Genomic DNA, 14,846 nt, shown 5'->3' with positions numbered 1-14,846 from the left:
CAGGCAAATAGTGGTTTTACCAAATCCATAGTGCATGGAAACTTGGGGGTGGTGTGGAGAGGGGGCCTCTTCTTTTCTGAATATGGAGTGGAAAAGCATTAACAGAGATGATAGAGACGTGAACAGTTTGCAAACTTCTTGATTCAGCTATCTCTGGTCCCATATGAAAATTAACATCTTTGAAATTTGTTCTTGGAAATGAGAGTGGCTGAACCAGGGTTCTTGCCGACATTCCTTAAGCTTCTGTTCAAGAGCTTCGAATAATCAGATAAAACATGGGCTGCTGTAAGATCAATAACTTTTGCAATACTGTTTTGCTTTCGCTCTCTCTTCTGTTTAATGTGCAGTTGTGCGATCAAACTTAATCTGTGATTATGAAGCCTTACAGTCATTCGAACCCATGCATTGCCTCGGGCTCCATTTTCACCGACACAACGTGTATGTGGTGAGCTTCTCACCTAGATGGTCACTATTTAATTAATTGCAATATTATTTACAGACATTTTCAATCCTTTCCACCTTCCTTGCCACAATCCCACAACACTAGGTTTCTCGGCCCTAATTCCCATCTCTCACCCTTCCACAGTGTCCGTCACAAAACACCGCACACATGAATTTCAGCTTTTGTGGACTGAATTGAGGATTCTGCCCCCAATCTCACCCTCAATAACACTGTCTCCTGCTGGACTTCCCTGGATTATTGAGTTGGAAATTAAACTGGACTGCTGTAGCAGTGTTTGCACTAAGAGTGTGCAGATATGAACAGAGTGGGGATCATTTGCTACTTTGGGGTTCAACAGACTAGTTGGAGTGTTATCTGCTTTACTCATTAAATGGATGCTGTCATTGTTATTCTGTGACAAGAACTTCAATGGACTCCCAGCTCTAAAAATGATTACTTGTAGGATCTGAGGGAATTCAGAAAAGTGATTTCGGACGAGGCTGTTCCTGGGGCTGGGTGGCTGTAGGGAATGATTTCACCTGTCATGGAGGATTAACAGGGATAATGCCAGGACTTGAATAACTGATTTACAGGGAAAGTTTGAATAGCTTGAGAGGATAGGGTGGGAGTAGAGTAGTCAGGAGAACTCGGCGGCGTTGAACAGCGAGGTGAGCGCGGGTGGCTGCGTAGAGTGGAGACCGGGGAGGGTGGGACAGTGAGTCGAGGGCGGGGGTTGAGATTGGGAGTTGAGCGGCAGTGGCCGGAGTCCCTGGGATCGGGAAAACAACAATGGTACAAAAGATTGTTCATGACTGGGCCACGGGGAAAATATACCAACAGTTCCAGTTTATCTTCTGTTTCAAATTCCGCTATTTAAACAGCATTAACTGTCGAATAAACCTGAAGGAACTGATTCTGGATCAGTATCCTTACTTTGGGAATATCCTGAGAGAGGTCTGGAAGAACCCAGATGGATTGCTGTTTATATTCGATGGTTTGGATGAATTCAATGACAAAATGGATTTTGCTGACAGTCGGAGGGACACAGAACCTCAGAGCACATGCACAAATCCTGAATTCAAGTGTAAGGTGTCTGACATTGTGTACAGTTTAATCCAGCACAAGCTGCTCCCAGGGTGTTCAGTGCTGGTGACCACCCGTCCCACTGCGTTACATTTATTGGAAAAGGCGAAGAAGATCAGTGTCTGGGCTGAAATCCTGGGATTTGTTGGTGAGTAAAGGAAGGAATATTTCAATAGACATTTTGAAGATCAGACTGTTGCGGAAGCTATTTTCAAACACGTGGAGGAGAACGAGATCCTGTACACCATGAGCTACAACCCCTCCTATTGCTGGATCCTCGCTCTGGCACTGGGACCCTTCTTCAGACAAAGGGTCAGGGACCCTCAGCGAGTTCCCAAGACCATCACTCAACTATATTCCTACTATATTTACAACATCCTGAAAAACCACGGCCGTGAGATTGAGAACCCCCATGGTGTTTTACTTAGGGTTGGTCAGATGGCCTTCAGAGGAGTGTCCCAGAGGAAGATTGTGTTTACAGATGGAGATTTGATCAACTACAATCTACAGCCTTCCCAGTTCCTGTCTGGGTTCCTGGTGGAGCTTTTGGAGAGAGAGGATTCTGCACGGTGTGTGGTGTACACATTCCCTCACCTCACCATCCAAGAGTTTGTAGCTGCAGTCGCACAATTCCTGAATCCACATCCCGGGGATATCCTGAAATTCCTCACTGAGGACCACAGCACGACAGATGGGCGATTTGAGGTATTTCTCCATTTTGTTGCTGGTCTCTCCTCCCCAATGACAGCGCGGGGCCTGGAGGAGTTTCTGAGTCCATTTTTTCATCAAACAATCTGCCGGGTGATTGACTGGGTGAAGGAGGAGGTGAAACGCCAGATTGATAGCTCTGGCGGCGAAGATGATACAAGGAGCCTCCTGACACATTGCACTACCTGTTTGAGTCTCAGAATCGTGGATTGGCTCAGGCCACACTGGGATCAGTGGAAAAACTTTCATTCAGTGAAATGCCACTGACCCCAATTGACTGCGCGGTCCTGTCTCGTGTCATCAGACTCTGTGATACAATAAAACAGCTCGACCTGTTGAACTGCCGCATTCAGTGTGAAGGAATACAGAGGTTGGGACCAGGGCTGCACAAGTGCCAGGAGTTGAGGTAACCAGATTTCTCTCTCACTGTGAGCTATCAAACTGTTCATTTGTGCTGTTTCAATGAGAAGGTATTTGGGTAAAATTGCAGTAAATCAGATTGTGAAAAATTCTGACAAATGACCAGGGGACTGGTTGGTAATTCCCCAAGGACAGGACGGTTCTGTGGTACCTTGTGACGGTATTTGGAGAGTTCATCAGATCAGTGAACAACCACCATTGGTTTATTGGGAGCAAATCACAGGAATGGCTGTGTTCCTCGCTCCCTGTGACACGTCCATTGACAATATTCCTTCTCGATGTTACTGACACCCACACCGACACTGACTGCAGGAGGTGGGTCACAACTTCACACCCTCTTCCCGGTGAGGGACAACATAGTAGTAGTCATAGCTATATTTTATTAATCCCGGGGGAAGTTGGTTTTTGTTACAGTTGCTCCATAAATAATAAATAGTAATAGAACGATAAATAGTTAAATAGTAGTATGTAAATTATGAAATGAAAATTATGAAATAAGTCCAGGAAAAAGTTTAAAAGTAAGAAACTATGGAGAAACTGTAACCGGCTGCATGCACGACCGGCGCATGCACACAAGAGGGCCAGCGGACTTTCCCAGTGAAAGGTAGAGAAATATCTCTGTGTGATTGCCCTCCTCTGCCCTTCCCTGTGTGTGACGATCTCCATCACTCCATCTTTGTAACTTTTCTCCCTCCCCCATACCCATCTTCTCCGCCGATTGTGGGCCTCAGTTCAGACCAAACTCTCCAGTTTGCTTTACCTTCTTTTTGGGAACTTTTTTCTCAAAACTATACTCTTGTTGGATCTCACTGCACCACTCCCATTCCTCCTGTTGGATCACTGTGCACAACTCCCATTTCTCGTGTGCGTTCCCTCTTCCTCATCCATCTTCATCCTTTTAGAATCACTGTTCCATATTCACTCCCACCCTGTGGGGATCTCTCTTCCCCAGCCCCATTCTACCTATAGTATCTCTCTTCCCCACACCTTCCTTCTAACAGGTACTTCTTCCCCATTCCCCTTTCCAGTTTGGGGGTCACTGTTCCCTATTCCCTTTCCCTGTCAGGTCACTTGTCCCCATCGCCTTTCCCCTGTGGGGATCACGCTTCCCCATCCACTTTCCTGCTCTGGGTTCTCTCTTCCCCATTGTCCTTTCCCCTCTGGGATCTCTATTCCCCATCCTCATTGGGAGCTAACTTCCCGATCCCCCTTTCACTGGTGGAATCTCACTTCACTCTCCCCCTTTGTCCTGCGGGATCTTTTCCCCATCCCCTTCCACCTGTAGGATTTCTATTCTCCATTCCCTTCCTCCTGTGGGGATCTCTCTTCCCCATTCCTTTCCTCCTGTGGGGATCATTTCTCCCCATCCCCTTCCCTGTGTGGAAAACACTTCCCATCCCCCTTCCTCCTGAGGGGATCTCTCTTCCCCATTCCCCTTGCTCTTGTGGGGTCTCTCTTCCCAATTTCCCTTCTTGCTGTGGTGATCACTGTTCCCCACCCTCCTCCATCCTCTCGGGATCACTCTTCCTCATTCCCCATCACCCTATGGGGAGCCCTTTTCCTCTTTTCCCTTCTTCCTTTGGGGATCGTTTTACACACCGCTTTTCCTGTGTTGGGGTCTCTGTGCGCATTTCCCATAAAATTTTTCCCACCCACAATTCCTCCTCTCAGGGGGCCGTTCTCTCACCCTTCAACCCTGCCCCTTCCGACATTCTCACATCAGGAACACTATTCTAACTGTTGGGGAAGGAGACAGAATATTTGAAATTACAGAGTCACACTGACACTCTAAATTACTGACATTCGGTAGTGATTTTTGACAGTGATGGATTTCTGATCAGTGATTTACTGAAGAGTTTCATGTTTCCCAAAAGATCCGAGTGAGAGATATTCCCTCAGACCCACGGTATCAATCAATTTGTTCATTTGTTTGTCTCTTTGTGTTTAGACTTGGGGGGAATGACCTGCGAGATTCAGGAGTGAAACTGGTGTCTGCAGAATTGGAGAATCCAGGGTGTAAAATACAGAAACTGCGGTGAGTACCAAACTGTGTCACGAGGTGTCAGACATTGAACATCAAGCTGCTCAGTAATTGTCTTACTGATAAACATAGTGATTTTTTAATGTCTCCTGTCTCTGTGTCCTTCACCCTCTCTCTCATCCCCAGGCTGAACGATGTCGGTCTCACAGATTCTGGTGCCGAGGATCTCGCCTCCGCTCTCAGTGCAAACCCATCATTGACGGAGCTGAACCTGAGTGTCAATAAACTGAAAGATTCAGGAGTGAAACTGGTGTCTGCGGCTCTTAGTCACCCGGGGTGTAAAATACAGAAACTGTGGTAAGTACCAGGCTGTGGGAGATTGTGTTTACAGTCACTGGGTGCCTGCCATTTAAAATGACTATGATCAGTAATTGCGTTACTGATAAACACTGTGGATTTGTATTGTCTCCTGTCTCTTTCAGTCCTTCAACCTCACTCTCTCTCATCTGCAGGCTGTGGAAGGTTGGTCTTACAGATTCTGGCGCCGAAGATCTCGTCCCTGCTCTCAGTACAAACCGGTCACTGACGGAGCTGGACCTGAGATCAAACTCTCTCACAGACCGATCTGTCCCTGCTCTCCGTCGCCTCATACAGACCGTCCCGAGTCTGGCCTGTATAGAGTGAGTGTTCGTCTTAATGTTTAGTGTGATAAAATATCAGAGGATCTACGGGTTTACCACTGATATTTGTTTGTTAGCATTGTTGAAATATTAACCCCAGTCCGCTGTTAGTCACTATTGTTTCATCTGTTTATTTCCTCTTTATTCTTCCATCTGTTTCAGGTTGTGCAGTAATCAATTCAGTGAGATAGGGCGGAAGGAACTGAGATCTCTGCAGGAACTCAGATCTGGACTGACAGTGAACATCTGAATGTGTGAACATCCGCACCCGATGGATGGGGACATTTTGGTCGATTCCCCACGCTCCCCTTTAATGACAATGCTCCAGGTTTAATTCCCAATAGTTCAAACGGATCTCGTCTCCAACAAGCGCTCTTTGACGTCAGAGTTGTTTCCGCAGTGATGGAATCCTGCCTTCTGTCCAGCAGCGCTCTTTCTGCAAAATGTCCTGGTCCAGGCGCTCATTTAAGTGAGGCTTTGGGGAATTACACAGACAGCAAGAGCCCAGAGGCAGGACTCAGTCTGGGACACCGGTGTCCTGGGGTGGGATAATTATTTATATATTGGGGTGGAATACTTTTGCTCACTTTGCTGAGGATGGTGCATTCAGCAGTCTGGCTGATATAATGATGTTAAATTGATAAATACCTCGTTAGTGACCCTGGGTCTGCAGTGATCTCGGACACAGCCCTGAAGTGTGATTTTATAATCATCGGTTCCCCGATGAGGGGTGATTGTGAGAAAAGGGACTGATTATTCAATCTGTCTCTCGTTGTCACCGGTCTGTTAATTGTGTGACTCTGATTGAATTGGGAACAGCTTATTTATTCCCACAAATTAGCAGGTTACATGTTGTTTAATCTACATTTCCATGATGAAATCAATAAATCGCTATAACTTCCTGTCTTGATGTTGGACTTGATTTGAGGTCACTCGCGAACCCCATGCGCTGCAACAGTGATTCAGAGCTGCTCGCAGAGGGACAGCAGTGTCTCACTTCCAGGCTGAGGGAGGTCAGGTACCTAGGATCTCATACCCCCCACAGCACCCACGCTGATCCCACACTTTCATTGTTCCTGCCCCCTGCACTTTCCTCGTTCTTGCTCCCGCGCTTTCCTCTCTTCTGCCCCCGCGCATTTTCCTTGCCTCAAACTCTGTCCAACCCTTAACCACAACAGAGACAAAAACCCTGCATTTTCTGCCATCCCTTTGCCTATCTGATAGTCTCTTAAATGTCCTGAACGTATCTGCCTCAATCACTACTCTCCGCAAAAATAAAACATCCTCCCACAAACCTTCCTCCACATCGTAAAATCACGTGCCTATCTTAACATCACTTAAAAGTTCCCGATGAATCTGCCTCTATCACCATTCCAGGCAATGTAGTCCACACACCTGCAGTCTGTATAAAAAAAAACCCTGCACTTGACATGTCCTTTGGAAATACCCCCATCTCACATTTAACCTATGCCTTCTGTTATTTGACATTTCAACCATGGGGAAAATACTGTCTGTCTTGCATATCCATGTCTCTCATAATCTTATAAAACTGTAGCAGATCTCTGATCCTCCTCCCCTCTAGAGACAACACAAGTTTGTCCAAACTCTTTCTTTTTTAATCTTTTTATTAATTTTCAAGTTCATAAACATAATAACAAGTGATACAAAGATTGGAATTACCTTATTGTTAATAAACATATACAAAAAAGACTACAAATAATATGTTCTTGCTATAGTTAATCATGAAAAAAAAAAGAAAAGGATATTGCAAAAAAAGAAAACAAAAAAAAAATAGAACTAATGCATAAACCCCCCAAGAAAAGCAAACAGAACTAAACAAGGCTGAACCAATATATTAGATCGAATACATTCATTAATGTTGTCAATTCTGCTCCTCTGCTCATATAATCTCAGTTAATAAAAACTCTCATTATAACTCATGCCTCTAATCCAGGCAGAATCGTGGTTAGCTCCATCTGGGTCCTCTGCAAAGCCTCGATGTCTTTCCTCTGAAGGGGCCACCAGAGTTAATTACAGACTCACTAGAGTTTTGTAAGCTCTCCATGGTAGTACCTTTCCTGTAATAGCACCAGTCATTACCTCGTTAAGCAGCCTCATGTGCAGCAGCTTGTCAAATACCTTCTTAAAAAACAAATAAACAATATCCACTCACTCTCATTTGTTTATACTGATTGTTACTTCCTCAAAAAATTGCAACAGAATTGTGAGCTAAGATTTCCCATTAAGTAACCTATGCAGCCGTTGGCCCAATTTATCACCTATCCCGATACCTCATCCTCCAACATTTCCCTAACCATGAATTAAGATAAATTGGCCTATAATTTCCTATTTTGCCTCCCTCCTTTCTTAAGGAGTGGACTGACATTTGTAATTTCCAGTCCACAGGAATCATTCCAGATTCAAGTAATTCCCGAAGGACACCAGTAATGCCTCCATGATCTCGTTAGTTACATTTTTCAGAAATCTGGGGTGTAGTGAAGACTGAATTGACTAACTGCATCACGGCTTGCTATGGAAACAGCAATGCAATTGAACCGAAAATCTTACAAAAAGTAATGGATTCGGCACAGTGGTTCTCGGGTAAAACACTCCAAACCATTGAGCACACCATGAGAGTATGGGACTGAGAGAAACAGGCCAGTTTATGGGCATATCTCTGAGAGAGTGAGACTGAGAAATGCTAATCAGTATATAGATATGCCCCTGAGAGAGTGGGACTGAAAGACACTGGTCTGTGTCGAGATATCCCCCTGAGCATGTGGTGCTGAGAGACACAGTCTAGTGTATGGATATACTGAGAGAGTGAACTGAGACATAGCCGTTAGGGTATAATTGTTATATGTAGATAAGCTTACAAGAGGAGAGGCTGTACTTGATCCGGAAATGAACCTGGTCAGGTGTCAGGTCTCTCAGTGGGAGAGCATTTTGGAGATTGTGATCACCATTTTATCTCCTTTACTATAACATTGGACAGGGATAAGAACAGACAAGGTAAGGAAACATTTAATTGGAATAAGGGGAAATATGAGGCTGTCAGACAGTAACTTGGAAGCATAAATTGGAAACAGATGTTCTCCGGGAAACGTACAGAAGAAATGTGGAGAATGTTCTGGGAATGTTTGCTTGGTGTTCTGCGGAGTTACGTTCCAATGAGACAGGGAAAGGATGGTCGGGTACAGGAACCGTGGTGTACAAATGGTATTGTAAATCTAGTCAAGAAGAAACTAATATCTTACGAAAGGTTCAAAAACTAACAAATGAAAGGGATTTAGCAGATTACAAGACGAGTAGGAAGGAGTTTAAGAATGGAATGAGGAGAGACAGAAGGGGCTATGAAAAGGCCATGGTGGAGAGGATTAAGGAAAACCTCAAGGTATTCTTCACGTATGTGAAGAGCAAGTGGATAAGACATGAGAGAATCGGACCAATCATGTGTGACAGTGGAAGAGTGTGTATGGAACTGGAGGAAATAGCAAAGGTACATAATGAATACTTTGCTTCTGTATTCACTACGGAAAAGGATCTTGGGGATTGTAGAGATGACTTGCAGCCGACTGAAAAGCTCGAGCATGTACAAAAGGATGTGCTGGAGCTTTTGGAAAGCATCAAGTTGGATATATCACCGGGAACGGACGGGATGTATCCCAGTCTACTGTGGGAAGTGAGTGAAGAGATTGCTGAGCCTCTGGCGATGATCTTTGCATCATGAATGAGGACTGGAGAGGTTCCGGAGGAATAGAGGGTTGCAGATGTGGTTCCCTTATTCAATAAAGGGAGTAGGAATAACCCGGGAAATTATAGACCAGTGAGTCTTACCTCAGTGGTTGGTAAATTAGTACATAGAACATGGAACAGTACAGAACAGTACAGGCCCTTCGGCCCACAATGTTGAGCTGACCCTCAAACCCTGCCTCCCATGTAACCCCCCCCCCAACTTAAATTTCTCCATGTACCTGTCTAATAGTCTCTTAAATTTCACGAGTGTATCTGCCTCCACCACTGACTCAGGCAGTGCATTCCATGCACCAACCACTACCTGAGTATAAAACCTACCTGTAATATCCCCCTTGAACTTCCCACCCCTTATCTTGAAGCCATGTCCTCTTCTACTGAGCAGTGGTGCCCTGAGGAAGAGGCGCTGGCTGTCCACTCCATCTATTCCTCTTAATATCTTATATATCTCTATCATGTCTCCTCTCATTCTCCTTCTCTGCAGAGAGTAAAGCCCTAGCTTCCTTAATCTCTGATCACAATGCATACTCTCTAACCCAGGCAGCAATCTGGTAAATCTCCTCTGTACCCTTTCCAATGCTTCCACATCCTTCCTATAGTGAGGTGACCAGAACTAGACACAGTACTCCAAGTGTTCCCTCACCAGAGTTTTATAGAGCTGCATCATTACCCCGCGATTCTTAAACTCTGTCCCTCGACTTATGAAAGCTAACACCCCGTAAGCTTTCTTAACTACCCTATCCGCATGTGAGGCAACTTTCAGGTATGTGTGTACATGTACCCCCAGATCCGTCTGCTCCTCCACTCTTCCATATATCCTGCCATTTACTTTGTACGCTGCCTTGGAGTTTGTCTTTCCAAAGTGTACCATCTCACACTTCTCCGGGTGGAAATCCATCTGCCACTTCTCAGCTCACTTCTGCATATTACCAATGTCTCTCTGCAATCTTCGACAATTCTTTACACTATCCACAGCACCACCAACCTTTGTGTCATCTGCAAACTTACCAACCCTCCCTTTTGCCCCCACATCCAGGTCGTTAGTAAAAAAACACGAAAAGTAGAGGTCCCAGAACCAATACCTGTGGGACAACACTAGTCACAATCCTCCAATCTGAATGTACTCCCTCCACCACCACCCTCTGCCTTCTGCAGGCAAGCCAATTCTGAATCCACCTGGCCAAACTTCCCTGGATCCCATGCCTTCTGACGTTCTGAATAAGCCTATCGTGTGGAACCGTGTCAAATGCCTTACTAAAATCCATGTAGATCACATCCGCTGCACCACCCTCAACTGTATGCCTGGTCACCTCTTCAAAGAACTCTATCAGGCTTGTTATACACGATCTGCCCTTCACAAAGCCATGTTGACTGTCCCTGATCAGATCATGATTCTCCTAATGCACATAGGTCTATCTCTAAGAATCTTTTCCAACATAAGCTGTTGTACCACCACAGACGTAAGGCTCACTGGTCTATAATTACTCGAACTATCCCTACTACCTTTTTTGAACAAGGGAACAACATTTGCCTCCTTCCAGTCCTCCGGTACCATTCCCGTGGACAACGAGGACATAAAGATCTTATCCATAGGTTCAGCAATATCTTCCCTCGTCTCCTGGAGCAGCCTGGGGAATATTCCATCAGGACCCGGGGGCTTATCTGTCCTAATGTATTTTAACAACTCCAACACCTCCTCTCCCTGAATATCAACATGCTCCAGAACATCAACCTCACTCATATTGTCCTCACGATCATCAAGTTCCCTCTCATTGGTACCAAATGAGAAGTATTCATTGCGGACTTCGCTCAATTCTACAGCGTCCAGGCACACCTTTCCACCTTTTTCTCTAATCTGTCCTATCTTCACTCCTGTCATCCTTTTATTCTTCACATAATTGAAGAATGCCTTGGGTTTTTCCTTTCCCTACTCGTCAAGGCCTTCTCATGCCCACTTTTTGCTCTCCTCAGCCCCTTCTTAAGCTCCTTTCTTGCTTCCCTATATTCCTCAATAGACCCATCTGATCCTTGCTTCCTAAACCTCATGTATGCTGCCTTCTTCCACCTGACTAGATTTTCCACCTCACTTGTCACCCATGGTTCCTTCACCCTACCATTCTTTACCTTCCTCACAGGGACAAATTTATCCCTATCATCCTGCAAGAGGTCCCTAAACATCGAGCACATATCCATAGTACATTTCCCTGCAAAAATATCATCCCAATTCACACCCGCAAGTTTTAGCCTTATAGCCTCATAATTTGCCTTTCCCGAATTGAAAATTTTCCTGTCCTCTCTATCTATTTCCTTTTCAATTTTTGATTTTTCATGCTTTACAATCTACTACTCTTTTTGAACTCGACTATGGAAAACAAGAGTATAAGATAAACAAATAAAGATCCTCAGCTAAATTGTTCAACATGCCTGGTGGTAATACTGATTTATGTGAACAAAAGTTTGGGGGCTGAATACTTTTTCAAAGCCTAAAAGATTTCGTCACAGCATTGTTTGCTCTGTCAGACATGAGCTCATTAGAGACAGGATTGTTGTGGGGCTACAATTCAAGGAATTGTTCGAAAAACTCTAAAAAAGGGAATGGGACTCTGTAGTCATTTGTAAAACAGTTGAAAATGTGTTACTGGAATATGAATCATATTCTATTATTGTATTATTCTTCTGGTGGTAGAGAGAAAGAGAACTTACAGGTGAAGAAAGAGGAGAATACGAGCGTGAAGGAAAGGACGGGTTATACGGGAGCAGCAGTGGTGGACAAAGGCGAAAATATTCTCCAAAATCATGTAATTTATTTTTTTTCAGAAGGAGGAAGCAGGGATAACAGGTTCGCCTCAAGCTTCAGTTTAATCAGGGAAGCAGGAGAGGTGCGAAGAGGATGTCTCTCGGATGCTTAGGCCAGTGATGCCCTCGGGAACATTTGTAAGAAAAAATGTCCCGCTGCACTGAGAGAACAGACAGAAAGTGCTGAAGGACCTCAGTAGATCAGGGATCAACAACGAACAAAAGGAAACAGTCGACATTTCTGGTCGACACCGTTCATAAGGACGCTGAATTTGCGTGTGTTGTTCTGCACTTCGAGAATCTGCAGATTTTCTAGAGCCTGTTTTGTTCATCACATTGTTTGCACTGACGCACAAGTGGGGGAATAAAAAACAGAGCATGACAGCTGCAGAACTGATAAAACTTTTGCAGCATTTATTTCTAACGTTTACTGAGTTTCAACATTAGTTTCAGTGGGTATTTCACCACTGCCTTTAGTTCCCCGCGGAATTTGCTCTGAGTCAGGACGGAAATGCACGTGTTGGTGCAGGAACTGAGAACCTGCAGCATTCCCGAAATGTGCATCGTGACGTAACAGGGATTCCTGACGGAATAAACAAAACTCATTGAAATCTGTTGATAGATATAAAATATCACCTCTGTTACCCAGAAACTACCGGTTATGCTGAAAAGCAAAACGATATCTTTCCGTCGGTTCTCCATCTCCCGGTCCTTGTCATTCTCTCCGCTCTTTTGTCCCCGGAGCCCCCTGCGGGTTCGACTAGCTGTTAGAATCCGCCTGACAGTCAGAATATTGAACAGCAAAATCAGAAAGAATGCGACACAAGGGATTAAAATGCGGTGAAACAACTCAAAGACCCCCCATGAGGGAGAGTTATTGAAGCCCGGTTTGTAAACACAACACCACGGAACACCATCAGTTATCAGAACATGATCCATTGTAAAGCCCCAGGGGACACTCTCCAAACAGGCCAACACACTCACTGTCCCGATAACCACAGACGCCGTTCTCTCGGTGCAATATTTTGTTTTCAGCTCTCACAGCAAATAACCATATATCGATCGACGGTGAAAGCGACAGTCAGCCAGACAGAGGTCGCAGTGCTCGCAAAAATCAACCAAAGCTGGAGTCTGCACACAGGGGTGATGAACAGAAATGATCGGTGAAAGTATATCCAAGCAGTCCACTATAGCAGCGGATCCTAGATAACGACCAGGAGATCGGCCGCGGCCATACCCACCAGGAAGCGAGTGACACATTTGGAGAGTCCACACTTTCCCCGGGACAGGATCGCAATGGCCACCAAGTTCGCTGGAAGAGAGACCGGGAACAACAAGTTGAGAAATTCCTGAGCAGAAGCCAATGCAGCAGTTTATGGCAATCCGGTAATATTTCACTTTATTGCTGTATTTAGCGGATGAAGGGTCAATTCTGCCGGAGATAGAGATGGTGTTTACATAGTAAAATAGAATCACTATGATTTCAATACATATTCTTTACTGGTGACCGAAATGTGAACTGGTAGCGGAAAGCTAAAAGCTGCTCGGAGTCAATACTGGATCATTTTCCACCGGCCCCTTCCGCGTCTCGTCTCGGTGAAAGGATAAGATGGAGGGATTCTTCCATTAGAGAACCATCAACTTCATGCTGTTCCTCGTCAGCGACAGAGCAGCCGAAGGGAGGAAGGAAAACAGGAAGAGTGGAAAACACTCATCCAGACAAAACAGAATATTTGGAAAAAAGTTAAGATATCTCTCCTCAGCACTGTTCTCAGAGAGACCCCAGATATAAATGTTAACTGGCTTCTCTTTCCATACAAGGTGCTTGAGACTTAGTGCTTTTAAGATTCTCCGTGTTTGTTTCCTATTCCAGCATTTGCCACCTCAGTCACATTACGATCGAACATTGACTGATTCCAGCAGATAACGCGCAGTCTGACACACTCTGACAAACAGTCATGACGCCTCCCGCTCAGTCCATCAGAGAGAAGCAGAGCAGACGATTTCAGCGTCCAGCGGTAAGCTCGTAGCCGTAGTCAGGTGGCTGTGACATGGCAGGTGTATCTATGATACAATACTTGTAGCAGTATTGATAACTATGAAGCATCACGTCTGTTGTGCTAATTGGTTGAAGAGCGATTTCATTGCGTCGTCCATCAGCCGATTCACATTCAGTCATAGCCCGATTCAATGGTTATTTCAACGCATTCCTTAGTTCCTCTCGAAATTTGCACTGATTCAGTGCGTAAATGCAGATGTTGGTGCAGGAAATGAGAATCTGCAGCATTCCGGATGTGTACTCTGCGATCCGTGACAGAATAAACAAAACTCTTTGAAATATGTTGATATAAAATACCACTTCTGTTACCGGGTATGAAACTACCGGTTGCGCTGAAGAGCAAAACAATTGATTTGCGTCTGTTCACCGTTTTCGGTCCTTGTCATTCTCTCCACTCTTTTGTCCCAGGAGCCCCCTGTGGCCTCGACTGGCCGCTAGAATCCGCCTGACAGTCAGAATATTGAACAGCAAAATCAGAACGAATGGGACACATGGGGTTAAAATGCGGTGTAACGTCTGAAATGCCGCTCATGAGGGAGAGTTTTTATAGCTCGCAGTAAGAGCAGACTCCCAGGGAACACCATTAATTATTACTAAGGGCTCGTACACAAAGCATCAGGGGACACACTCCAAACAGGCTAGCACACTCACTCTCCCGATGACCACAGCCGCCAGTTCTCTCGGTGCTATATATATATTTTTTCAGTTTCTCACAGCAAATAGCCACAAATCGATCGACGGTGAACGCGAGAGTCAGCCAGACAGAGTTTGCAGTGCTCGCAAAAAAATTATCCATTTACAAGTCTGCACACAGGGGTAATGAACAGGAGTGATCGGCGAAAATATAACCAAGCAGTCCACAGTAGCAGCGGATCCGAGATAACGACCAGCAGATCGGCCGCGGCCATTCCCACCAGGTAGCGA

The sequence above is a fragment of the Mobula hypostoma genome, unplaced genomic scaffold (assembly GCF_963921235.1).
Source record: "Mobula hypostoma unplaced genomic scaffold, sMobHyp1.1 scaffold_127, whole genome shotgun sequence".
In the NCBI taxonomy this organism is placed as follows: Eukaryota; Metazoa; Chordata; class Chondrichthyes; order Myliobatiformes; family Myliobatidae; genus Mobula; species Mobula hypostoma.
The sequence above is the reverse complement of the archived record's forward strand: the minus strand, read 5'-3'. Positions refer to the sequence as shown.